Source organism: Sphaerodactylus townsendi, linkage group LG02 (genome assembly GCF_021028975.2).
Source record: "Sphaerodactylus townsendi isolate TG3544 linkage group LG02, MPM_Stown_v2.3, whole genome shotgun sequence".
In the NCBI taxonomy this organism is placed as follows: domain Eukaryota; kingdom Metazoa; phylum Chordata; class Lepidosauria; order Squamata; family Sphaerodactylidae; genus Sphaerodactylus; species Sphaerodactylus townsendi.
In genome coordinates, this window is record NC_059426.1 from 145,073,158 (window position 1) to 145,100,464 (window position 27,307).

Here is a 27,307-nt window from a genome sequence, read left to right on the forward strand (position 1 = left end):
TATGAACCTTCTCCTTTAGCAGGATTGCAAAGTCATCATAATAGGAGCTATTTCAATTTGTGGGTCAGACTTTCACCCCACCAATGGCACCTCAATTTTTGCTGCAATTAAATTTAAATTTGTTAGCATTCAGTCTATCCCAGAACTGCCTCCATTCACCTGTTTATGGTTTCCACAGCCTCTCTGGGAATCTGCTAGAAGTATGAGATAGAACCAAGTGTTATCTGCATCTTGGCAGCATCTCAGTCCAAATCTCCAGGTGACCTCCCCAGTGGCTTTATGCAGATGTTAAAAAACTTAGTATGGTGAAGTGGTTAGAAACCTAGGGATCAAGAAGACCTATGTTTGACTCTACCATGGAAGGTTGATGGGTGACTTTGGGCAGGTCAGTGGTCACACACTCTCAGTCAAACCTACCTTGCAATTGCAGTCATCTACCAGGAGTCATACAAATGCAATTGCAAATGAATTGTGCCTAGTCACTTGCAAATGTAGCTCACCCCCTTCCACCCTCCGGGAAAATAAAACAAATACCCAACTACACAAATCACTCCACACTATACCATGAGAGAAACACATCTTACTGTGACATGCCTCTGAAGATGCCAGCCACAGATGCAGGCAAAACGTTAGGAGCTAAAACTACCTGACCATGGCCACACAGCTTGGAAAACCCACAACATCTACCTTGCTGGGTCGGGAGGACAAAATGGAGGGAAGAATGATGTAAGCAGCTTTGAGTTCCTATTGGGGATAACGGTGGGGGCATAAATGAAGTAAATTAGACATGTAATGCTGCAGCTTTCACCAATATATATGTTACACAGGGAGACACTCCTTCTAAATGAAAACATTTTAGAAGGGGACAAAGGAGTGGCTGGAAAAGGCTGCAGTTAACACTTTCATTGCCCATGGTTTCCCTGTTCAAAAACCTTTCTCCAAGTTGCAATGGCAAACATATATTTAGAACTCAGTGGCTGGGGCAAGGGGGAGCTAGGTGATCCATTTGGTGTGGGAAAACTGTCAGGGGGGAACGGATTAATTCCTCTCTGCTCTTCCATGCTCAATTGCTGCCTCTTAACCTGGGTTTTTATTAAGGGGAAATATTGCTTGGTGATCACAACACATTTGCCTGTGATATGCCCATTGGCCATTATTTCAGGTTTGAGATGCCTTCTTCCATAAACTTTGCTCTCTTTATGGATTGCAGCAGCCTATAGCTATTTACACCAATAATTTGACAAACTCTTTTATTACTCTTGTACTTTGCGATGATGGTCTGTAATTAGCCCTCTTGTTGCCCTAAGGAGTGGCTGTAACTTGGCTTTCAACTGTTGGATCCAGGATGTTTCCAGTACAAAAGTGATAGTGTAGGATAGCTGCAGACATGGAGTGGATTGCTGACATTTCATTTCAAGGCTGTTGGTGGAGGAAGTTGTCGTGGGGGTGGGGGGAGAGACATAGCAAGAGAATTAACCACTGTCTGAAGGTACCCAAGCTCAATAAGTAATGTGCAGAAGGGGAGCAACTTTGCTCTGCTTTGATGGCTTCATCCTTGAATTTAGCCCTTCAGCACTGCCCGGCTTTTGTTTCTGGGAAAGTGAGGCCTGCCCTGATAATGCAACTCATCTTTTTTTGTCAGGCTGTCAACCAGAGAATGATGTGATATTTTTCTTTTCTTGAGTCTGGCTCACAACACTCTGTCCCTTTGAGACGAAGCAATTTAATTCATTTTATCTAAGGGTTCTGAGCTTTTCTCCCTGAGGTACACAAAGTGGAGGGGTGCCAAGATCTGCACATATTGGTTAAGATGTCAGCAATAGGGCATGCTAGCTGTGACAAACAAGTAGTCGAAGGGCTGTGAAGCAAACAAAGCAGTGTGGAAATTGAGAAGGTGAGGATGCTGTATGCTGGTCTGAACTTCTTAGTGGAAGGCTGGAATTCAAATGCAGTAGCTAGGTAGGCAGAAGAGGAAATTTTAATTCTGTAAGAGAGAGAAGGTAGAGAGTATCCATGAGGGGAAAGAACCCAAAGGAAACAGATCCAGAAAGTCTTTGAATTTTTAGCTACGGGTACGATACAAGGCTGTACTCTTGAGATGCATTCATAAAGGGTTTGAAATGTAATATTTTGTAATTGCTGAACAGCTTTAATTAAAGTAGCACCTTAAAGTGTAAAAAAACATGTATTCCTGCATAAGTTTTCATGAGTTGAAGCTCACTTCCCCAGATGCATTGAAATGTATTTTTGTTATATAGATCTTTTTATACTAAAAGTCTCAAGTGCATATCGTTCATCTGCTTTGATTCATGAGTGCTTGCTGGAATAAATTTTATAAGTCTTTAAACGTGCTACTGAACGACTGTTTAATTTTGCTATAATAGGATAACATGGCTACCCCATGGAATGCTTGACAGTCTGTAATGAATAGTTTATCTTCCATGCAAGTGTGTGTTCCAACTCCCCCTGTTTACCAGTTTCTGTTCCCTGTGTCTGGATTGTGGTTGCCATCTCTGGCTTGGGATATTCCTGGAGATTTGGGGGGTAGTGCCTGGTAGGAGCTTAAAATAGCAGTGAGTGAATTGCTTGGCATGGACTCTACAGAAGCAAAATAGAAATATTCTGAATAAACAAATAAATATGCCTCACCATGAATTTGCAGGGGTGGACATTAAATGACAGGATGCTTTCACTCTCCATCCCAAGATGCAACTCCTGGAGTCTATGGGAGACAGCTGAACCCAGGAATGAAAGTTCTAGCCACTGGCCTGACACCGGCAACGTTTTAACAGAACATCCTTGATAGACAAAAATATGTCGAGAAGTAGGGTTGTCAACTCACAGGGGAGGTCCAGAGTTGTCCTGGGGATTCTCTGAGGATTCTCTCTTGTCCCATGTTTATTGGAGAGCTGGGTATGTTTAGTCAGGAGAAGAGAAAGTTAAGAGATTACTTGATAACCATGTTTAAATATTTGAAGGGATGTTATGTCGAAGAGAGAGCAAGCTTGTTTTCTGCTGCTGCAGACATTAGGATGCTCTATTGCTGAGTAGTGGACTCAAGCTACAAAAAAGGAGATTCCACCTAAATTTTAGGAGGAGCTTCCTGACAGTAAGCGCTGTTCAACAGTGGAATATGCTGCTTCTAAGGGAGGTGGAGTCTCTTCTTTGGAGGGTTTCAAACAAAGGCTGGATGACCATCTGTCAGCAGTGCTTTGATGGTATGTTTCTGCATTGCAGGAGTGGAACTGGATGGCCCTTGTGGTCTTTTCCAACTTTATGATTCCATTAATTGAAGAACTTTCTGTTATTTTAACAAGCTTGCTTTGCTTACTGGAATAAGAACAGTAAACATAGTCAGAGTCCTGGTTCTAACATGGCACTGAGTCTAGAAATATGTACAGAAATATCTTCCTGAATGCCCACGAGTAGTGGGTTAAGTATCGCTTTGGCTTGCTAGTCCTTAAAGGGTTGCTTTTTGTAGAATTTATTCCCAGTATATTATTGTTCCTGTACTAAGGATGGACACCAGCATGTGGCAAGATAAGCAGCCTCCTTTTTCCTGCTTCATTAGTATTTTTCTTATGTTTAGTCTAGCCACAGCTAAAATGAGGAAAACAAACCAAAGCCAACCGTCCCCTTTTCTAGATGTATGGCAAGCTATTAACTTTACATGCACGCACAATCTATGCGGTCATTATTACCACTTTATCATTGTGTGAATGTGTGTGAAATATTGAATAGCTTGTGAAGGTTCACTGCATTCCTGTTATTTTTCCTTCGTTTTCAAAATAATATCGTAGTACTCCCAGGCTGCTGTGAACAGAAATAGTTTTCTTAAGTGAGATGCCGTAAATACGTCTCAGGTCACACTGACCTACAGAACCCCTGACACAGGACTACATACAAACATTTCTAATCTATTGTGTGTCAGAAATATTAAAAGTTCTATTAAAGGGCTTTTGTCAAATCATCTGCATCCTGTCTTGGGAGGAGACCAAAGAGGCATATCTGCATGGCTCGTCTGAAAGGTTTGGGCATAGTCAAGCTCTATTTGCACATTACAAAATCTTTGTATTTGTTCCACTGGTTTTCAGCACTGTCTAGTCCAGGGGTCTGCAACCTGCAGCTCTCCAGATGTTCAGTCCCTGCCAGCATGGCCAATTGGCCATGTTGGCAGGGGCTGATGGGAATTGTAGTCCATGAACATCTGGAGAGCTGCAGGTTGCAGACCCCTGGTCTAGTCATTAGCATTTTATGGTGGTGGCAGCAATGTGGGTGAAGTTGAGTGGTATACAGCACAGCTTAGGTGAATGCCCTGAGGTGGGGTGAGGTCAAGCCAGATCCAAGACCTCAGTGCCTTCATTGATCTGAAACACGGAGTCCTTGTGGATGCCTTTGTCCTCATCCTATAATCTAGCTACAGAGACAGGAAGTAGCGAACCTCCCTCAAATATCATGAAGGCTTGCCTAGGAGGAGCCTGAATGAGGCTGTAATGGGGTTGGTATGGGGTTTGCCTATAGACAACACTTCCAGCCTAACAGTATTACAGTGAGTAACAGTGCTGTCTTAAGCATTCTTCTAGGACTTCTGACTCCAGTGAATTTAGAAGGGTATTACTCCTATAGTGACACAGGAACCTTCCACGTCAGCATGAGGATTCAAAACTAAGGGTCCCAGATCCTAGTTCAAAGTAGGTAGAGCTTTTTATCCCATCCAGGATACAATGGTGGGATAGAGTTTTATGACACTGTTCTGTACCTGCTTCTTCATTTGCCCCACTGACTTAAAGCTGCAACGAACAAGACAGGAAACCCTCTTGCAAGTATTCATTGAGAGCATGTATTTGTCTGCTCGTGTTTTTTTTTACTGTGTAAACACATGTACAGTTGCTCTTTAATTATGAACATTTTATAATGCATGGTAGCATTGCTTAGAGTAGATTAACACAGGATTCTCTTTGATATGCATGCTAACAAAAATGGCATCTGCAAGGATGTGCAAACTCCAGTGAGGTTTCCATTTCACATTTTCAGCTGCTGTAAATGATTCAGATGATTGTAGATTCAGATAAGACCTGCCCCTTCTGATCTTTGGTTTTGGCAAATCTTTCTTTGTTTTATAGCATTTAGAGTTTGCATGTCTCAAAAAGATGTGAGTCAGATCTATTCTGCCTTCTCCCATATAGAAATTATAGAAACACTAGCAGGGTACCCGCGCTTCGCTACGGGGAGTGGGAAAAGTGGAACGCAGAAATGGAAATACTCCACCTGTAAGAAATGCAAAGAACTCCACCCGTAAGATGGTTGTGGCCAGTAATATCTTGGAGCATCCTATTTAGGGCCTCGAAACCTCATGTGTGAGCCATGGTGTAGTCATGGTGCTGGGGTCCCACCATGAGGCTTCCTATCCTGTGATCACAGCATCTGTATGAAGTTGTTGAGTCACCCTGTAGCAGGTTCAGCAGAAGGAACAGGTTGCTATGTGTTGAGGAGCGTGGTGTTGGATAGTAGGGCACCCATGGTTCGGTACGTGTTAGTGAGCGCACCATCTCTGTGAACTTCAGGGTGACAGTCAGCATACTTCTGTACAGGATGGTTGTGAACTGAGGGGTGACATGCAGAATATTTCCTCATAGCCTACCTGTGGAGTGATGGGGTGGGTTTTGCATATGTTGCAGCAGCTTCCTGGTGCTGTCTGTGTGTAATGCAATGAGTAAGTTGATGTGTGTATGTAAGGTGTGTTCTCCCTTCAGCGGTTTCAGCGGAAGGAACAGGTTCCTGTGTGCTGAGGAACGCGGTGTTAGACAGGGCCCCTGTGATTCACAATGTGTTGGTGATCACAGTGTCTGTGTGAATTTGTTGAGTCACCCTGTAGAGGTTGCAGAAGAAGAAACAGGTTGCTGTGCATGGAGGAGCGTCATGTTGCATAGCAGGGCACCCGTGGTTTGCTATGTGTTGGTGAGAGCGGTGTCTATATGAATGTCAGGGTGACAGGCAGCATACTTCTTTGCAGTGTGTTTGTGAACCGAGGGGTGACATGCAGCATGTTTCCTCACAGCGTGCCTGTGGTGTGGCGGGGTGGGTTTTGCATTGTTTGCAGCAGCTTTCTGGCACTGTCTGTGTGTAATTCAATCTGTAAGTTGCTGTGTGTATGTAAGGCATCGCACCAGTGGATCAAGCGTGCCTGTTGTTTGGTGGGCAGGACCACAGCTTGTCGATTTGGATAGTGGAGTTAGAGCAGCAACATGGCCATCACTGAAAAGTCCTGAAGCTGTATATGTAAACGCAAAATACTAATCACTGTTAGTGACTCATCAAAGGAACTGGGAAGCTGTTCCATTAGTGGGTATTCTCAGTGGGTTGTTCCATTTTCTTACTCGGGAAGCAGGAGGGAGAACCCTGGAAGGGACCCCTTCCTCCAGGAAATAATTCTGATTACCCCTGGAACAGCTCTTTACAGGCTTTCTTTGCAATTGTCCAGTTGGATCCTCAGCATCCACTGGATGCTGCAAATCTAACACATTTATAGTTTTTGTAATTAGTAGAGATAAATCCTCCCCTTTAAAAAATCGGGGAGTCTGTTCTATGTCCTCTGACAGTGGATCATCTGAAAATTGAGTTTCCTCCTGTAAGCATTCACCCTCACTTAGATCCTCTATACCCAAGGGACTGTGTTGAGAGAAGCTAAATGGTCCAGGATCTAATGGAACAGTTCCCTCTGCTGGCTGTTGTGGCTATTGTCTGGTATTCTGGGAAGGCTGAAGTGCTCAACTGTCACCCATGCAATGTTTGGGCAGATGGGCAGAGATGAATAGGAAAATCAGAAAATAGCCAATAACTCGAGTTGACCAATATTTTTGGAAATCCTTTCTTATTGAGAGCCATGGGCACATGAGGAACCGACGTGCCAAATTTCAAGTGCGTAGGTTCGGCAGTTTCTGAGTTCCGTTGGCAAGTGAGACGGTGAGTGGAATTTGCTTATAAATATATAGATAGAGTTGGAAGGGACCTCCAAAGTCATCTCATCAAACCTCCTGCACAATGCAGAAAATGAAGGGGGTGGATTGGGTTGCTCTTCAACTGTACTAAAGGCATAGGAGTTCTTTCTTTCTCTCTGGTGCTCATTTTCTGTTGTAATGCGAGACTAAAAGGAAAAGATTGCTAAGATCCCATTGCACTAGTAGAGTGGATCTTTTCCTTCTTAATTTTTTTCTCTTCTTCAGGGGGCAACTTGTCCAAAGATGTTACTTGCTTCAGAACTTTGATTCCCTTGGTTCAGGACTTCCTGAATCTAACATTAATAATAATTGGAACAAAACAATTATATAAAATGAAATATCCCATTATTTTGTTGTGAATACCGGTAGATATGTCCCAAAATGTGATCCTGGAAACTGTAGTGTCATGTAATCAAGAGGCATATCAGGGGGAAATGGCACCTGTGATAACACCTTCTCTGGGCACCCCTTCCCCCACCCGTGCTCGGGGGCATGGCTTGGGGGTACTGAGCCATGCCCCCACCTCCCTGCAGGCCTGGGGAGGGCAAAAGCCAGCCTGCACAGAGGCCGGGGGCAGGGCTGATGACTGCTGAGCCCTGCCCCCGCCTCCCTGCAGGCTGGCTCCTGCTGTCCCCAGGCCCTGCATGGAGCTGGCCTGCACGGAGGTCGGGGCAGGGCTCGGGCTGGGGGGCTGGGGCAGACACCACAGCTGTCTGCTGCTGAGCCCTGCCCCCCGCCTCCCTGCAGGCCGGCTCCCATGTCCCTACAGGCTGAACGCCTCTGCATGTAATGTTATGTTACCACTAATGAATCACAGAATAATGACACCTTAGATCTCAACCCAGACTGTGTTTGTTCTCCTGGTGGTATATCACTGCTGTTGGCCCAGAATAATTTGTTTCAGGGCACTTTGCAGAATATAATCAATTATTCATTTTTTAAAAAGTTGGGCAGTTGCCTGTTGAAGTTCTTAAATTTTTTAGATTTCAAGAACTAAAATAACACATCTTAAAACACAAGAAGTACATTGACTGATATAGTATCTATGATCTAAATGTGGACAACTGCTCAGGATTGTATCCAGCATTGTTATAATGCGGGAAACAAACCAGAATATTTGATCAGTTCTGTCTTTTTCAGATTTGATTTTCACATTACAAAAACAAAACAAAAACAAAACTTTTTTGCTATTACCGGAAACGTTGACTTTGCTCCTTATCAGAATTTTCAAACCTGTCAGAAACTTCTCTTTGTCCATGCTGCAGTTTGCAACTGCCTCCCTGAGACACCTCTCCGGAGACAGAAGAGTCACCTTGTTCCCAGACACTTCGGTGGAACTGGGAAGCAGGAATGACCCAGCTAGCAGAAGAGAGCTCTTGTTTGTGTGACTGTGTTTGAAACCTGTGTTCTATTTCTTTTGAATTTAGCTGGCAAGAGAAATAAGTGCCAAGAGTCCACCTATTTTGTTGCTGTTGTTCATCTCTGCCTCCAACAACTATCTGTTGAACTGCGTGTTGTTTTCTGCACTCCCCCAAGCTTGTCCTGACAGTGGGCTGATCCAGTGGCAGATGTATGTAGCACAAGGCGAGGTGAGCTTAGATTGGCTGGAGATGAGGTAATGTTATGCAGTATAAATAGAGATGCAGTGTGGAGGATGCAGCTTGTCAGGGTGTTTGAATCCCCGTTCCCATGTAACGGAAAGCAATGGCCTATGAAAAAAGTCTGCAGGATTGCAGAGATGAACGACAGAGACCGAGGTGGAGAAAAACTCAGAGCATAGATTCTTTCTCTTGGCTTGGCTAGGAAACATATAGAGCCCCTTGTTAGATTTCCTCAGACCATAACCAGCTTCAGTCTAAGAAAGAGTGCAGCCTTCAGACAAAGAATATGGATGCAAATGGAATACAGTTGCAGCATAGGCAAAGCTGCAGGTGAGACATATATAACAAAGTACCTCTAAAGAGATGATTTAGTGAGGATGCTGATACCACTTTGCAGGTGGAACTGTTGACTCCTGTAGTTCTAGCAGGGAGATTCTTAAAAATGTTTGCATGCTGGGGAGAAGTAGACATATCTCCCCTGGGGCAAGGAAAAGAACCAAAGCAGCATTGGAGCTCTAGGCTCTGATCTTTGTAAACTACAGGACAGGATCTATGTCTGGTCCTGTTAGAACCAGCTCAGAGCAGAAAGGTTAAGAGGGAAAATGCAGAGCTAGAGCAAGCCCTTAAAAGTCATATGTTTTTTTCTAACTGCAGGACAACAACTGGTAAGAACAATCTCTGAAGCAAATTCACTGGGATATTTCACGCCACAGAATAAAGGAGGGAAAGTATTGAGTATTGAAGCACCTGGTTTAGGACTAGCTGGTATGCGTCAACTTCTAGGATGAACAAGAACAAAAAAGGCTGTGGTAATTTAATTCTACGCTGCTCCTTTCTGTATACTGCAGCATTATAGCAGATTAATTACGTACAGATTAATTACACAGGCAGTAGTCGGTAACAGTATGCGCTCAGTGGAACCTAACAATATATGTTTGTGCACGTGGACATGCATATTTATGCATGACATTGACTAACATGCGTGGAGGGAAACATGTGGTTTGGTCAAAACAAGCAGACTACCTTGAGACAAACTAAAAAAAAATCTTGTACATTAAGGTGCAAAGTGAAGATGAGCTTCTGAAATTTTCTCCCATCAATGATGGAAATAGAACTTGTTTTGGGTAGTGATGCTAAGGCACAATGTAGCACAAAAGTCTCCAGTGCAGATAATGGGCGAAGACAGCATAAGTAGAGACAATAGTATCTCATACTATTATGTAAACTGCTCTTTCTGTAGGTCTGCTCTCAAGTGGGCCAAAGAGGTTTCCCACACAATGAAAGAAACCTCTTAGTGGCCTGTTTGGCTAGCCTCATAGTGCCATTGGCATCATCTTATTTCCAAAATAATGAACAGACAATATCCAATGTAGGGAGACAGAAGTATAACAGAAATCTTATTCTTTCTTTTTTTCTTTTGGAGTGGTGGCATCAGGTTAAAATCAGAGCAGCTAGTTCTCCAGCCAGATCACTCAATGAAGTCCTTGGGGCAGCACAGTGTGGACAGCACCAATGCACTGTAGGGGTTCAGCTCACTCCCAAGCTACCTGCAGCAAGGGAGGCAATTGGTATCACCTTGTGTGCCAATTCCAGCTGAGTCTAAGCCAAGTCCCTGAAGCAACAGCACAGGGGCTTTGCTTGGACCAAGGTGACAGCAGTGCAGGCCCAGGAAGATGATTAGGATGTCACATTCGTGTACTAGGTCTGTGTGTAGCAAACTGTGTTAGAAGGGTGAAGGTGAGAAGCAGCTGTCAGCCATTCAATCCCAGTGTCCCTGTTAAGAGGGTTCAACTGATAAGCAATCGCCCAATCTTCAATGGCCCCCAAGGCACCTTTTCTTTAATTTCCTGCCTTTATTTCCAGCCCTTTTCTTCACTGTTTGGGTCCTAATGGGGGCTTAAGCTGTCCAGTCTAAATTAATTGGGAAACTGGGACATGTGCCCATGTGCAGGGGATCATAGGAAGCAGATCCTGGGAGATCTGTGAAGGTCTCTGGGGGAACAGAGTCTATGAGGGCTCTCTGAAGTCTTGGCTGCTTCTTCGGGGAATCAGTTTCCTCATGGCATGCTTTGTGGCTTACTTTGGCTTACTTTTGGGAAGTGAGATATTGGACTGTGTGTTGGGTCTGAGTGAGCTATTGCTCTATAGCAGCAACTGACTTTTTGGAGGCTTCCATACTAAAGTGTCCTACAGTTTCTACCTGGCATCCTGAGAAGCAAAAGTTTCTTTGTCCATGTGCAAATCCATGTTTTTTGCTCGTGGCCTACCAAACTCCTGAACCTGCCACTCAATCTTTTGCAGGGTGATTCAAAGAACCCAGTCTACACAACCTCTTTCTTCAAACCTCTGAGCTTCTTGCTTTCACGCTGTGCCTGAAAGGCATCATACAGGGTCTGCTGGGGGTTGGGGTCTTTGAAGGAGCCCAATTCCCCCCGGGGTTTTGGTCATTCTGGACCATCAGTTTTCCAACTTGTCCAAGCTGGAACTATGCTTGAATATCTTCGCACCACTAGAAGAATTTAGGTGAGAGTAGAAAAATTTGTCTAGGCAAAGAAGTTTCTACTGGCTCTGTGCTACTGTTCAGCTCTGGAGAATCCTTAACAGGATAGCACACCATGGTTAGTTGACTTATAACTGTGAACCTAAATGAGGGACATTTAGCTCAGAAACAGAGAAAAATTGCCCAGATCCTAAAAGCCTTAGTCCTACCAATCGGTAGGGTTGCAAGGAGCGGGGTGGAAATGAACTCTGTCAAACTTACACCCTCCCCAGAACTACTTTCTACTTGCTTTGTATGTTTCCTGGGCAGATTTTGGCCTGAAACTATAAGTGATGGAAAGTATTCTGATTTACATCAGGAAAACATTTTTCTTCTCATTTTCTTTATGCAAGGGGCAAACAACCTGGAGTGCTCTTAGTTGAATGCATTCTTCCAGTCTTGTATTGTGACCTTCCAGGTGTTTGGCAGCACCTCCTGTTTTGTGCGACTGGGCAGGTGGCACAAACAGGAGGCTTATTGAGTGCCCAAGGGCTGCCTTTTTCGGCTGGTTGGCTGGATTAGAGTCAGCAGGTTGCAGGTTGTGAATGTATATGATGTGTTTTGAATTACTTAGCTGAGACCATCCTGCATGACTTTTCCATGGCACATTGAGTACAATGACTGCACCTCAGTGGTGAGATGCAAAAGGCTCCCTTAAAATTTAGACCTGATGATATTTCTTCCAATGGGAAAGTGCAGGTCCAATTCTTATGTAAACCTGTGGGGTTACATGCCCCTGGGGATTGGCAGCATGAGCTCTGTGTGATACTGTCACTTTATGACATTTCTTGTTATTGTTATCAAGGAGCGAGAAAGACACTATCCTTTCTCAGTTAGGAAGAAAAAGATTTGCAGCCAGCCTCCGAGTTGGGTGTTCCGACTGGTGTGCCCATCTGTTTCTATGGGTTACATGCTCGATTGTAAGTGCAGGCAGCAATGTGAGCACTCATTACCATAATTTCTAATTATGACTGTCTAGAAGCCCAGCAAGAGGAAAAAATAATTATGTTTAACAAGTGATAAAGGGAAAAGATTAATAAATTCCCCACCTTCTCTTTCAGATCGCAGCAAGATCTTTCACGTTTTCTCTGTGGCTCGCAAGCCTGTGTCTGTCAGAGAAAATTTATGCCCCAAAGAGTAAGGCTTGCTTCCAGCAGTAGCAGGAACCCCCACAGCTGTGCTAGGCAAGCTGCCCAGACTCCTCTTGAAAGGACTGTGGAACGCAAAGTTCACAACAGAAGTGAAAATAATGTGGAAAGAAATATTAACTCCTCTGAAACGAGCCATTTGGGCTCTTTAATCTATGGATGAACACGGGCTGGGGTGGCAGTGCCAAGGGAAGGGAAAACCTCAGCGGCATCTGGATCCTTTCCAGTTCTTTAAAGTGTGCTGGGAAGATGGGATTTTACTTGGAGCTGCGATCAACAGTATTGGTACAGAGTTGAAGAGGAGAGTGAAGCATGGATGCCAAAGGAAGCAACCAGCAGTATGGCTCATGTGCTTAGGTAATCTTAACCAGGCAAAGGCACTCCACCTACACTGGCATAAGTCCCCCCCCTCCCACCCCCACCCCCGGTCTTTGGCTCATTAAACATGGCCACTTGAGTACTTTGAGAATTTCACAGAGGGCAGGCCAACTGCAGAACAAGGCAAGGTCAGGCATTAGCTGGAAGCCTAAGATTGATTAAGGGCCCCATGCTTCCCCAGTTGCACCATTCCAGTTTTTCATGGAATTTGCAAGAAGGTCAGTGATGGTGTAGAAAATTCTCAGTCTGTGTACTCACTTCTACCAAGAGTGCCATTGCATGTGTCATGCCTGAGGGCTTCCAGAATCCTGGAGCTTGTTATGTCCAAAGTCATACTCCAAGGAAACATTTTTCAGGAACTAGATGCGCTCATAGATTGAATCTGACTCTTTTCCAACCCCACAGTGCTCAGGGTTTTCACTCTACAGTTGCCCTGAGACTGTAACACAACTCCTGTGTTGCTATAGCAACATGACAGCTGCTTTTTTGATCAATTCTTGTCATGTCAGTAAGGTGGTAACTACACTGGCATTGCCTTCCGGGTGGGGAGGGGAATAGACAATATTCACACAAGAATGAACCCTATTATTTACTCCAAATATAGTTCTAGTATATTTACACATGTTACTATAGCAGCGTGTTAGCCAGCGATATCAAAGTGACTGTCATGCCACTGCATTAATGTATTATTTCATACTTCCAGTTTCTCTGAGTTGTGAGATGACAGGTTCAGTTTTGTTGAGTACTAGACACACAGTGGTTTTGCCTAATTTGTTCAGGAGTCTGCCACTGAGACAGTCATGGGAATTGCAGCAGTAGTGTGCAAATTGCATGAGTTCACAGAACACAGCAACTTGTCTCTGTGCTTCACCCAATTTTTTCCCACCAAGCCTGCTGCAAGATTTTCAGCACAGCTAGCACACAAATGGCCAGTGCCCAAATCCAAAACTCAGGGATGTGATGCCTGTTATTGTTTCTAGGATGAATTACTTGCCAGATGACACTAAGCAAGCTATCAAACACTTAGAGAGGAGGCCAATTTTTCATTCAGCATAGTAAGATACTGTAGGTGAAAATCTGTAACAAATTCCCAGAGTTCAAAGGAGTTTTGCACTGTCTTTTTGTTCTCCCAATTGAATCAGTATTTCGAGGACTGTGGTTGGGCTTCCTTTTATACGCGATGCTCTTTCATATACTTGTCATTGTTTACAGTTGCTCTGTTCCCCCACTGATCCTGGGATTTTACATTTTAAAGATATTTGTCATTGTTACGTTGTTGAATTAACTTTTGTTGTTGTTGAGAAAAACAGTTTCTGGGTTAGACATTGTAGCGGATTCTGCATGGGCCAAAAACAGTGGTGTGAAAATGGTGTAAAAGGGTTTATACCGTTTTCACACTGTTTTCACACCACTGTTTTTGGCCCATGTGGAATCTGCCTTAGATAACAGATATGTCTTGGAGCGTCTGTTGCTGGAAAGTGCAGACCAGGTGCCCAGGGATGCTAACTCTCAACTGGGAAACTTCTGGAGATTTGGGGGTAGAGCCTGGGGAAAGTGGAGTTTGGGGTAGGGAGGGACTTCAGTAGGGTATAATACTAGGTAGGATATAAGTCCAGCCTTCAGATCAGCCATTTTCTCCAAGGGAACTAATCTCTTCCTTCTGGAGACCAATTGAAATTCTGAGAGCACTCCAGGCCCTGCCTGCAGTTTGGCAACCCTGCTTGAGGTACCATTTTTGAATAATATGAGATGGTAGAATACTGGCAGCCCAATCAGGGAGGTGACTTATCTGCAGAATGCATTTGGGGGCAAAGACACATCCATTCCCCCTGTTCTTATGGGTTCCATTTTATTTTGAAGGGAAGTATACAAGGGGAAATAATTAATCTCATTTATCCTATTTATCTGATATAAATTCATTCAGTATAGCAGTTTGGTGCAAATGTAGCAAGATATAAGAAATGGATGAAAAGAGAGGGGAGACAAGAGGTAAATGATTTCTTCTCTTTTCCACATAAAAGGCAAAGTAATAGTTTTCTCCACTGGAGTGCTCACTACAGAGCTTTCCTGGGGTGTTACAGATTAACACTTTGTTTATAGACTGTTTCAGCATCAATACCAGCTATAAATACCAGCTGCTAATGTTATCCATCTATCCATTTAATTTTGCTTTGTGGATAGGTTCCCTCATTTTGTTCCTCAGCCAGAGAAGAATTTGGGCATCAGTCATCCCAGGTTTCACTCTGGAAAACTTTTGGGGGACAACTCAGAATTTCCAAGGGCGATTGCATCATTTGAGCACTTGCCAACTCAAATTTGCCCACAAACAATGCAGGCGGAGAAGACTCCCTGGAGTGTCTGCTCAGCTAATTGCTTTGAGATAAACATGTCCTTCACTTCTCTGGTCTTAACCACTATAAAATGTCTGTCCTCATCCTTTCCTGCTTTTATGACAGTCTTGCTAAGGTTATTTTGTTGAACTGTATGTTGATTAAAAATGGATTTATTTTATAACTGAAATTGCTGCTTCTAGTTGTCTTCCTGGATATAGCTTTGCTATGGCTATGACCTGGGTAGCCCCAGGCTGGCCTGATCTTCTCAGATCTCAGCAGCCCTGGTTAGCATTTTGAGGGGCAATTTCTAAGGAATCTTAGAGGTATGACACAAAGGCAGGCAATGGCAAACTACCTCTGAAACTTGCCTTGAAAACCTTATGGGGTTGCTATAAGTCAGCTGTGACAATGTCATAAAACAAACAAAAATGCATACTGGGTTGGACTGCAAAAGGCTGTCATTCTTGTTTATTTTTTCAGTCCCTTTTAAAATCCCATTGAGTCTGGAAATGCTCTCTGAGGAAAGGAATATCTTCTAAAAGCAGAGTGTTACTTAATCTGCACTTGAGATAGTCAAAAACAAGAGATCGTGATTGTAAAAAGAAGCTGAAGAGAGAACTAGCAAACAAGTTATTCAAGGAGAATTTATTTTGGCAAGGAATGTTTCAGTTTTCAGAACGTATGAAGAACTTGCTGGGCCAGAGGAATGGAGGAGTTGTATTGGCCTGGAGAGGGGTTTGATTATGTAAGTGGCTTTTACTTATCCACTGTCCCAGAACTTTTCTGCCCTTGTGGAAGTCTGTGTGAAATCAGGCTCTGGACTGATGAGTTGATATTCATGGGGCAGAAAAATAGGAAACTCCGTTGGTCTTTAAGGGAAGATTTGAAGCCACAAGTTTACCAACTACTTAAAATTCAGGGATGGAAACAAAAAAAACTAGAATAAAACCAGCAGTAACTATGTGAGCTAAAATAATCTATATCTTCCCTGCCCCTTGATCTCTGAAGATATTCAGCTTCTCTGAGACTTAGCAATAATTATTACTTAGCTAGGACAGGATGTTCTTTACATTAAACAAACAAAATCAAAATTATGTGCTGAAGTAACCCAAATTTTTGTGCTAGAAAAAGCTCAGTGCTGCAACTGGTAGAACTTATATAAACAACATCTATTTGCATGTTTTGTTTTGTTTTTCCTTCTGTTAGAGAATTTTAGGGCCTATAAAGAGTACTGTTGCTGCCTTCTAATTGCTGTCTTACAAGTACAACATGGTTGGCATCTGGTTCACTAGCAATCAAGCAAAAGCATTAAAAAAAACCTTGTTCCAAACATCTCTTTTTTAAGAGACCACAAGTAAAAGAGCAAAAGCTTCTGACATCATAGACAGGTAGTTTTTGGCTAATCCGGATGGCTTTCCAAAATTATTTGTGTTATTCAGCTTGTCTTGAGGTGTCCTTCATGTAGACAAGGAGAGTTCAGTCTCCAGTAGGTGGAAGGCTGGATACAGGGAGGCCTTTACCAATAACATAATTAATAAAGATCCCCTATTTCTGCAGAAAAATGTCTGTGTATAATATCTCTAGCCGGTGACTGGGCTTGCCAGGTTCTTGCTGGGGATAAGGGGAGTTCCAATCCTCAGTGGGTTATTCTCACCACTGCTCTGCTGGGCAGGGGAAATTGAAGGGGCAATAGGCAGCATCCTAGTGAGAGTAACCTGAAGTGTCATCAGTGTTTTGCCAGAAGCACTAGCATTTAGCCAAAATTCTGCAGTTTTTACACAACGCTGCTGGCAACATCATGCAACTCCACCAAGATTCTCACTGATGGTGAGTCTCCCACCAATTACTAGCCTTGTGCCAGAAACCCAACCAAAGATAGTAACCTACAAGTGCTAGCCTTGTATTGTCAATCTCTTATTTATCCTCAGTGGGAGCTTCTGGGTCATGGTGCCAACTTTCCTAGATTTGTTCTTCTGAGCAGCTCCAAAAAAGTGGTGGCCAAGAATAACCTGGGGAAAGTAACATATTAGTCCAAGAAGCGTTGACCTGTGGCATGATCTTAGGATACTGTCCCCCACAATTTCAAGAGTTCTCATGCTACACCATGGACTCTCCAGAGTTATTTCATCAGCAATTCCAGGTTTCTAGTTGGCACCAGACTGCCGATAAATTTCTCTGCATTGGATCTACAAAATCAGCAAGTGGGAAGCTTTGTCTGCAGCTACCAGCCACTGGTAAGGGAAACGGTAAGGACAGCTTGTTAAATTGATAGCGGGATGAAATGGGAGAGAAATTCTAGGCAGCGATTCCATCAGAATGCAAGCATAATTAAAATCATCAAATAGATGCTTTTCCTATCCAACAAAGGTTAGTTATTGAGATCCACACACAGTGAGATGGGTTTAATTCAGAAAAATTAATTGAAAGGGGCAGAGAATTCCCTATCTTGGAATTGTGTTTTTTTTCCTGCAGTAGCGGATATTTTTACTCCCTTCTGAGGGTCTTTTTACTTGGGAGGTCTGTTCATCCACAGCCCGTTCACATTCATTTTCAGTAGCAGAGCCCAAACTTTGAAGCAGCCTGGCAGACATGGTATGGAAAGTTCTGTTATTCTCTTATTCTGTAAAAGGTGCAAAGCTGAATTATTTTGATTGCGTTAGGCAGGAGTAACTAGTGAATGTCTATGACAGCTGGCACTGACGTCGTTTTAACTTGATGGGTTTTTTAATTTACGTGCTTTAACCATTTCATAATTGTGTATGTTTACATTTTGTAAGCAGCCTTGGGTATTGTGGAAAGGTGGGGTATGAATATTTTAAATAAATAAGAGGAAGTATTTCTGCACGCATTCAACTGAACAGTGACTTGCATAAGACAAGTTAGATTAGAACAAAAACTCCTGGAAAACAAGACTGTTATGATACTTCAATTACAGGGGTTGTTAAGATGAGAGTAAATGTGGAAAAAATCAATTCTGAATGTATCCTAAAGTTCTGTAACCTCTCTGTTCATTTTCTGTATGTTGTTCCCCTTCCTTTTTTCCCCCTTCCTAAGTTAAGACACGGAAATGTGGAAACTGCTATGCTGTCTGCCTTTTCCCCAATGATTTAAGGCCAGTTTTTTTAAGAGTCTGTAAAAGCACTTTAATTTTTAATAAGATTGCTTTCCCAATATTGTAAAGAGACCTGCTGAAAAAATGTAGACTTGGGTAACAGAAGAAATCACCTCAAAAGTAAACTTCATGCATGCAGTCACTTTTGAAGATTGCCAGCCACCACATCCTAAGTTCTACAAAAATAAATGGATAATCATAACGTGTGGCTTGGGCCTCCAAAATTATACAAATCCTACCAAGCCCACCACAACTACATCTTCCCCTCATTCCATCCACCTAAACTCCTTTTATATATTCCACTCAAGGAAGGTCCTTCTGTCCATTAATAGTAAAAAAATAATTGTGTGTCATCTAGTCTCATGGCAACCACAGGACCATGAAGTTTTTGAGGCAAGAGATGAGCAGAAGTGGCTTGCCAATGCCTTTCTCTGCAGAGCAACCACAGACTTCCATGGTGGTCTCTGAATACCAGAAGCAAATAACAATGTAGTCCATGGTGGTCTCTGAATACCATGGCAAATAACAAGGAATTTTATTACCTATGTGATACTGTGGAGACAGGCAATGACAAACCACCTCTGAACATCTCTTTGAAAACCCTAAGTGGTCACCATAACTCAGCTGTGACTTGATGACAAAAAAAATTGTACATGCCCTTGTTTAAACTGTTCCATCTTCAGTATTAGCAGGCCAGAGATCCATAATCAGTCTAGTATTGCTTTGGAATGCTAACATTGCCCATGACCCAGTTTAAATGCACAAGTTAAGTGTATGTAATGTTGCATGAGCTAACTCTTCTTACTTTCCACTATCATGTTTAAATCAGACTTAATGGTGAACAAAAGTGCAAAACATGTAAGATAGGTACCAGTCACAGGCCACTTGGAAGCAACATACTAATGGTCCAGATCAGAGGCGTACCTAGGCAAACTGGAGCCCCCCCACAAACCTGGGTCTGAGTGCCCCCCATGGGCGGTCACCCTCCCCCACCGTGACCAAACAATGATTTTTTCCACCAGTAACAAGCTTCAAAAGTCACCATCACATTATAGAACATTCCCCAACTCACAAATCTGAACACAGCAATGGGCCATGCCACACAGCAGGAATAATTTTTGGAAAACATTTTCAAAATGCTTTCAAAATGTTTCATTACTGCTATGAAAACATTTTATGGTGTTGTATCCAGTCCCCCCCATTGGGGAAACAGCATCACTTTCAATGTGATTTAAAATGGGGACCTCAGATTCTCCCTTTAAAGTCGATTTAAAAGGAGAATCTGGGTTCCCTGGTTTAAACAAGTGATGCTGGAATCCACCCCCAAACAGCATCATTTTCAATGGTGTTTAAACTAGGGAGCCCATATTCTCCTTTTTGGGCTCCATCTTTAAAGGGATTACCTTGGGGTCCCCAGTTTAACAAATTGAAAGTGATGCTATTTTGGGTGATTCTCCCTCACCCTGGAAACAGCATCCCTTTCTATGTTAAAGACTGGGGACCTCAGATTCTCCTTTAAATCCCATGCCGGGTGGATTTAAGCCACCACCACCACCACCACCACCTCCTCTCTCTCTCCTCCCTCCTCCTCCTCCTCCTCCTCCTCCTCCTTCACCACCTCCTCCACCACCACCTCCTCCTCCCCTCCTCCTCCCCCCCCTCCCCCCCCCCCTCCTCCTCCTCCACCTCCTCCTCCTCCTCCTCCTCCTTCTTTAGGGATTGAGGGAAAGAAAGAAAGAATGAATGAAAGAAAGAAAGAAAGAAAGAAAGAAAGAAAGAAAGAAAGAAAGAAAGAAAGAAAGAAAGAAAGAAAGAAAGAAAGAAAGAAAGAAAGAAAGAAAGAAAGAAAGAAAACAATCATTGGCGGGGAGTGGATTTAAAAAGAGAATCTGGGGAAATTTAGGGGGTGCCTGCTGTCAGGGGTGCAATTATTAAGATAGAAGCACCAACATTTCAGAGTATCTTCGTGAGATACTTTGGTGAAGTTTGGTTCAGGGGGTCCAAAGTGATGGACCCTCAAAGGTGTAGCTCCCATCTCCTATTAGCTCCCATTGGAAACAGTGGGGGATGGGGCATTCCCTTTGGGAGTCCAAGCAATTGGACTCCTAAAACCAAACTTCACCAAACCTGGGTAAGGATAGCATCAGGAGAGCTCTCCCAAAAAAATCCTCTGAAATTTTGGTTGCTGCTAGCTCTAAAATATGCACCCCTGCAGTGCCAAAAATGAAAAAACAGAAAAAATACAAAATCCCTCCACAAACGAACCTGCAATTTTGTCGCCCACCACAAGGTGGCACCTTGGGCAGCTGCCCACTTTGCCCAATGGGAGGGACGCCTCTGGCCCAGATGAACGTGTTCCCATCCAGACATTCATCTCTTCTCCCCTGATCTGTTCTGAAAGAACATGGATGCTTGTGTGTAATGTGCCATCAAGTTATAGCTGACTTATGGCAAACCAGTAGGGTTTTCATAGCAAGAGACTTTTGGAGGTGGTTTGCCATTGCCTTCCTCTGCATAATAACCCTGGTATTCCTTGATGGCCTCCCTAAGTAATACTCACTGATTCAACCCTGGGAGTAGCCCCTCAGAAGAGATCTGATGAGATCAGGCTAGCCTAGGCTATCCAGATCAGGAAAAGAGCACAGGTACCCATGTATTATTCATGTATTATTGGAGATGAGAGTGGCTTCTCTGAACTCTTTTGTTCTTCTCTACTGGTACAGTGGCACTCTATCTGTGAAAAATATAAATATCATCATTATTAATATATATAAATATATATAAATATATTAGCAGCTTATATCCTACCACTCCACTAAGCAAATAGACTTTTATGGTGGGCAGCCCAATCCAATTAGAAGGGGGAATCAGCCACAGGATCCAGTGGAGGGCTGCACTGGCATGTTTGCCCCCTGCACTGGCACAAAGGGCACTTGCCAGTAGAGGGGGCAGAGTTGCCAGTGCCCAGCCAGTCCCACTGCAACAAAGCCAAAAGTCCCAACTGCAGCATGGAGGGCTGGCAGTGTTTGATATTAGTTGGTTTCCTAGGGAGCTCTGTAGCACTTACATGCCACCCCTTTGGGTGTGGCATAAGGTAATGGCTGCAATGGAGGACTTTCAACCAGCAGGGAGGGTTTTTGCTTTTTTCTCCCCCCCCTGCACCTCCAGAAACCCCCTTGGAGAAAGCGTGGCACCACCTTCGCGGGGCCTTCTCCAGCCACCACAGTCCAGTCCAGAGTTGTGGATTGTGCTATAAGTCATCATGAGGCAACTTCTGGCATCATTGAAGGGGAAACCTACATATGTTGAATTTTAGCCTGTTGTGCATCAATTGAAGGTGCTGGAATCTGGTGAGAATAGCATTGGCAAACCTAGCATACGCTTGTACTTCCTTCTGAGCATTCTAAGATAGAAGAATACCTCCTAGTCATTTCCCCATTTAAAGTGGCCAAACTAGCATTTACTGGAACTCATGTGCTTTTTTGAATGGCTTCCTCCTTGTGGAACTTGATCCTGAGGAGGTGAGGGGGCACCATACATACATACATACATACATACATACATACATACATACATACATACATACATACATACATACATACATACATACATACATACATACATACATAGGTTTAACTTGCAGACATTTTCTTGGGGAGGGGATGGAATGGTGGGTTTTCTGTATATGTTCTAATGTCCTACTAGACTCAAATCTAGCTCTTCTCTGCGTAACTTTTTCAGACATTTTAGTAGGCTTGCATGCTGTTTGTTGTCCTTCAACCACTTCATATCAGCTGTTAAATCCTTTGCTACCCAAATTAGTCTGGTTCGTTCCCTTTTAATTTGGGGAATTAGGAGGGAACAGACTTTGCAATGCAAAAGGCCATTCAGAATCTACACCAGGGTTTACAGAGTAGGTTCCCCTTAGAAATATGCACAAAAACCAGAATTTAGAAGGTTTACAATTTATTAAGGATTACAAATAATAAAAATACTCACACAAGCTACAAACACACACAGAGAGAGTTTTGAGACTGCTTATATAGAGAGGTGAAAGATAAGAAAATAAAAGAGGGCCTTGTGGGGAGGGCAATATTTACCATTCCAGAAGTGAAGAGGTCCTAGGAGAATGGGAGAGAGCACTGGTGCTGCTCATGGGCACAGGAAGGACATCCAAAAACTGTGGCTTTTTTTGAGGCAGGGGGGTTGTAATGTATAGGAAGAGTTGACCATTTGGCTATGATAACAGAGGCTATTGTCCAGAAACAACGCAGAGTTCTGTTCCCAAGCAAGAACAATGCTATGGGAAAAAGCTTGATTGGATTAAGACCTGGGAGCACCCAACTCTTGTCGAAGTTTGGGCTACATTAATGAAATTAAGACCAGAGCATTCCAAATTTGGGCGAACCTGGAATATTGAAACAAACTTTGGAAGGTTGATGGTTCTTTAATAGTTGGACAGGAGGTTTCAGATTAAATTAATGTTTGGGAGGAAAGATTCAGGTGATCCAACTGGTTCGCTGATGACTCAGGGCATGAGGAATGGGAACAGGACCTTCCAGGATTAACTACACCCTATCAGCCTCTGTCAGCATGGCCAATTGGCCATGCTGGTAGGGGCTGATGGGAATTGTAGTTCCTGAACATCTGGAGAGCCGCAGATTCCCTACCCCTGGTCTATGGTCTTTGTGAGTTTGAGGACAGATGTGCCTTCTCGAGGCTGTGCTGTTGTTATCCAGATTGGAGTGGCTGAGGCTTTAGGGAAGGCTTTATCTACTGCTATGCATACTTGATTTGGGAGGGGGAAAGCATGTGCCAGATAAAACCCCTCGTAGTATCAAAGTCCATTAATTGATATTGCCATCTATCTTTGTCTGGAATGTCTATGATACCATGACATAACTGCACTTAGACAAGCCCCCCCCCCCTTTGCATGCCAACACTTTCACTAACCTCTCCCTTGCTACTATTTAACTTTGGTGCCCTTTAAATATTCTTGGTGCCAAATGAAAGCTGCTCACATATGAGAGCTACCAAGAAACCACCTGTCCCTTTAATAAGAAATGTAATGAGTGGAAATGGGAAGGTAAAGCTTTTCATGGCATGCAGGGAGAGAGTTTCATTAATTAGTAGAGAAGATCCCATTTGATCTCTGATTAAAGGAACAAAATGCTTTTCATCCAGGTTGTTAGCAATTCTAGATGGCATTGTGTTGTGTCTAAATGATATAACTGGCCAGGTAGGCCCAGCCAGTCATGTGGTATCCTCTTCCGGAATCACTACTCTGCTAGGAGGAAGTTTCTGATCCTACAGAAAAGACCTCTGCAATGGGCTCCACCCACATGTTCAGCTCCTTTAAACATTCTCCCAGCCACATGCGAGCTGTTCATGGAATAACGCCTCCCACACAGCTGGGAGAACATTTAAAGGGCACCTGGGTCTCCATGGCAACAGGGAGATGGCTAGAGAATGGCAGCTAAATGCAGCTGCCCCTCATTTAATATGACTCCAGCATTGACAGAACAGATAATGGGCAATAACACACCATTATGCTGCAGGGAAATGAAATGCTTCAGCAGACGCCTGTCATGCTGTGAGGATTTGTTACTGTAACAACACTGATGATTTCTCCCTCACACACCCCTTTTGTTTACCACAATCCATCTTTCTTCAGTGCTCTGAACCTCACAGTATTTCACACACACTCCCCCACCCCACCCCAGAGTTCCTGCTTCTGTTAGGCCTTTCTCTCCTTTCCTTGCTTTCCCCTTAGCCATTTTCTCTAATTCATAAACCCATCTGTCTCCAATAGCGTTTGAACAAACTTGTGCTTTCCTCAAATATTTTGTAAACTTTCTTTTAAAACATGCAGAAGGGGCTTCTTCCATGTTTGCTCTGAACTAACAATCTTTCAGAGCCCTTTACTGGCTGCATGAGTCCACTTTTCCGTAAATTGCTTTCAAAATTCTCCCCATCCAATCCCTTGATTTTGGAATCGCAAGTTATCTGGTCCTGTTTCTAAGGTGAACTAGTTTCATTTCCAGATTTTGTATGGTTCACTGTGCTTCTAGTTTTCCACCGCTCCCAGTTACTTCTGTTTATTTTTGTCTTTCTCCTCTACTGTGCTTAAAATCCGTGCGTATCCATTGAAAAAGAATGTTTACAGAAAAAATGATCTTGGCGTCATCATGTGCATGATGGCATTAAAATTCCTTCTGTATGATGGTTTACTGACATACCTGTACACTTAAAAAACTGCAAAAAAATGCATGTGTTCATATGAAGATTGCTTTTTTGCAGTGTTTTATTCATATAAAATTTGTTTTTTTTGGGGGGGGGGTGGGGTGAACTGAAGAAACCAGACCCTGTAACAAAATGTATCTGTTCTAATGTATTTTATTTTTTATTACGTTTTCTATACCACCCTTCTCCGTTTCTTATAAGTTATCATAGTTAAATTGAAATTAAGGAAGATTGAAACTCAGTGCTGAGCAAAACTTCAAAATAGAGAAGAAATGGAGCAATCTACATATTACTATCTGTGAGCATGTCAAGATAATGTTTAACAGTTGGGTGACCAGTGGATTTTTACCTTTGCAGGGAGGGGCAATTCAGTTCAGTTTACTCTCATTTTCAAGTATGGGTCATTAAGCCAGTGATACAAATTGGTTCAGGATGTACATTTTGCTGTTCCACCTGGGGCTGGTCCTCAGTGTGGTGATTGACCCGTGTTCCAGAAAAATGGGCGAGGCCAGTATGGCTTGTCCTTGACAGGCAGTTCTCACCTTGAAACAACTGACAGTGCAGGGACTAGAGGACAGGTAAATAGTAAGCCTTCCTGAGTTGTATGCCTTCTGACAGGGATGGGAGTAAAAGGCCTACGCTCCCACATCCCTCACCCTTCTCTGCAGTCTCGTCCCAGCTCCCAGTTCAACTTCCAGTGAAGAGAGTAAAACTGCCCCCACAATGGCAGCTACCCAGAAGAATAGCAAGCTGGCCACAATTGTGTGTCAGTGTGATGGTTTTACTTCTCTTTGGCCCATTCTGCCCAGCCCCCCGCAGCGGCTGCACACCAGCATATATGATGCTGATGTGGCCCTGAGGCCGTTCACACGCTGAGGTGCGAGCGGTCCCAGAACAGCTGCAGCCCGCAGAGGCCCCTCCACATGGAGGTGCCTCTGTTTTGTTTCCCCACACTTACTTTCTCTCCCTGTGGAGCTCTGCAGGGATGAGGAGACATGCCCATACTGCCCTCCGACCCCCAATAGACACACAAGGTGCAAACATGCACCAAGTTTTGAGATGCCTAGAGTGGTGAAAGATATAAGGGAATAAAAGAGGATATTGAAGGAAAGGTGATATTTACCCTTCCGGAAGTAGTCCAAGGAGATTGAGAGACAGTGCCAGCACTGCTCATGGGCACAGAAAGAACATCCAAGTATAAAGAGCCAATGATTTTTTTTTTGGGGGGGGGGGTCTATTTATAGGAAAAGTTAACCCTCCGACTATGGTAAGAGGAGCTACTTTCCAGAGACAAAGCAGAGTCCATTCCCAGGCTGGAACAATGCTATAGAAAAAGGCTTGGTTGGGTTAAAATCTGAGAGCACCTAACTTCTGATTACACATGGGCTGCATTGATGGTATTGGAACCAGAAGCATTATAAGTTATTGAAGTTTAACGGTTCTTTGATAGTTGGATGGGAGGTTTAAGGTTAAATTAGCACTTGGAGAGAAAGGTTCAGAATGAAGTAGCTGGAGACAGGGTGTGAAGGATTTACAGGTTCTTTGTGAAGTTGAGAACATCTGTTGTTATCCAGATCTGGGCTGCTGAGCCTTCAGGGAAGGCACTGTCAACTGCTATGCGTACTTGATTTGGAGGGGGAAAGCATGTTCAGACAAAACCCTCTAAGTATCAAAGTTCAAGAATTAAGATGGCATTTGTCTTAGTTTGAACTGTCTATGATACCAAGTTATGGTTGGTAGGGCATTTTAGAACACACACCCCGCCGCGTTGTACTATGTGCCTGTGTGCCAACACTAGTGGGATTGCAACATCTCTCTAGACTCTAGAGAGAGAAGGCAGACCTTTCTATGCAAGGCATGGATATGTTTATTGTAGTGCTGCACAAGCACCTGGCTGGGGGCAATAGGGCAGGAAGGGAAACTTAAGGGGCTTCTTTGAGCCATATGGAGAAACCCCCTTAATTCTTTTCCACATGCAATTCACCATGCACGCAGAACTGGAAGCCAGGAGGAGATAGATGAACTGTGCTGTAGATCAGGAGAAACATATTTTCCTTCCTCACTTTTGATAAACCTGAATTTGTAAAATGCTGTTGTGAGAGAGGAAATGGTTTGCTGAAAAAGAAAGAAAGAAAACCCACCCTGATTTTTTTAAAGAATGCCATCAGGAGCAAGCTATGATTAATACACATAATTGAAGCAAATTGCAGCTAACTGTAGCAAACCATCTCCCAGCTGTTGACAGAAGGAAATTGCTGACAGCCCTTTCCTATTCAGTGGAAATTGGGAATGGAAGCGGGGGTGAGGGGTGGGCTCCATACAAATATACGCAGGAAATGTATACACATAGACAACCAGAAAATAACACTGTAATGACTGTGAACATATACCATACAAATAAACATGTATGCCATTATTGCTCATGCAGTTGCTATTTAGTATTTATTAAGATTCCCCCACTGCATGCTATAAATTGCTGGAATAAGTTACAAGGAGGCAGTATCAAGATTTAAGGAATGCATGCACCCATTGCATGCAATTTCTGCACTCTGGATAAGTTCCACCTTTACCACTGAAGAAATTATTTGGAAAGAAGCCCCTGCAAACTCATTGAAGCTCACTAGTACTTGTCTACCAAGGGAAGAAGATGCCTTCCAAGGAAGTACATATCCACCATTAAAACCTGTCCTATTTCCATCTTATTTTTGTGTTGCCCTGGTGAGAACCCAGGGTGCTCAACCCACCCTAGTTATTTTTCTGTCTTCATCATAAAGTTGCCGGGTACCCCTTAGTGGCAGTGGGGGAAGCCTACTTCAGTGTGTTGGTCATGTCACTTCCAGCACCCACCGGAAGTGATATCATTATGTCACTGGCAACATGGCGAAGCTCTATTTGGACAAAAACCTCTAATGCAGAAGACATTTTTACCATAGAATTTTAGCTCAATTACCAGAG

At 43.4% G+C, this 27,307-nt stretch overlaps 1 protein-coding gene and 1 long non-coding RNA gene across 15 annotated transcripts in view; one reads left to right on the top strand and one right to left on the bottom strand.

Moving 5' to 3' along the window:
* Positions 1 to 8,328, bottom strand: part of LOC125426586 — a 30,110-nt gene extending 21,782 nt beyond the window's left edge. Inside the window, exons 1-2 of the long non-coding RNA XR_007243537.1 lie at positions 8,193 to 8,328; positions 2,843 to 2,909 (exon numbers count right to left, since the gene is read on the bottom strand). This is a non-coding gene — a long non-coding RNA (uncharacterized LOC125426586). The remainder of the gene's footprint in view (positions 1 to 2,842; positions 2,910 to 8,192) is intronic.
* NRXN3 (neurexin 3) overlaps positions 1 to 27,307 on the top strand; it is a 1,536,364-nt gene that overhangs the window by 396,526 nt on the left and 1,112,531 nt on the right. The gene's annotated exons all lie outside the window — the stretch shown is intronic.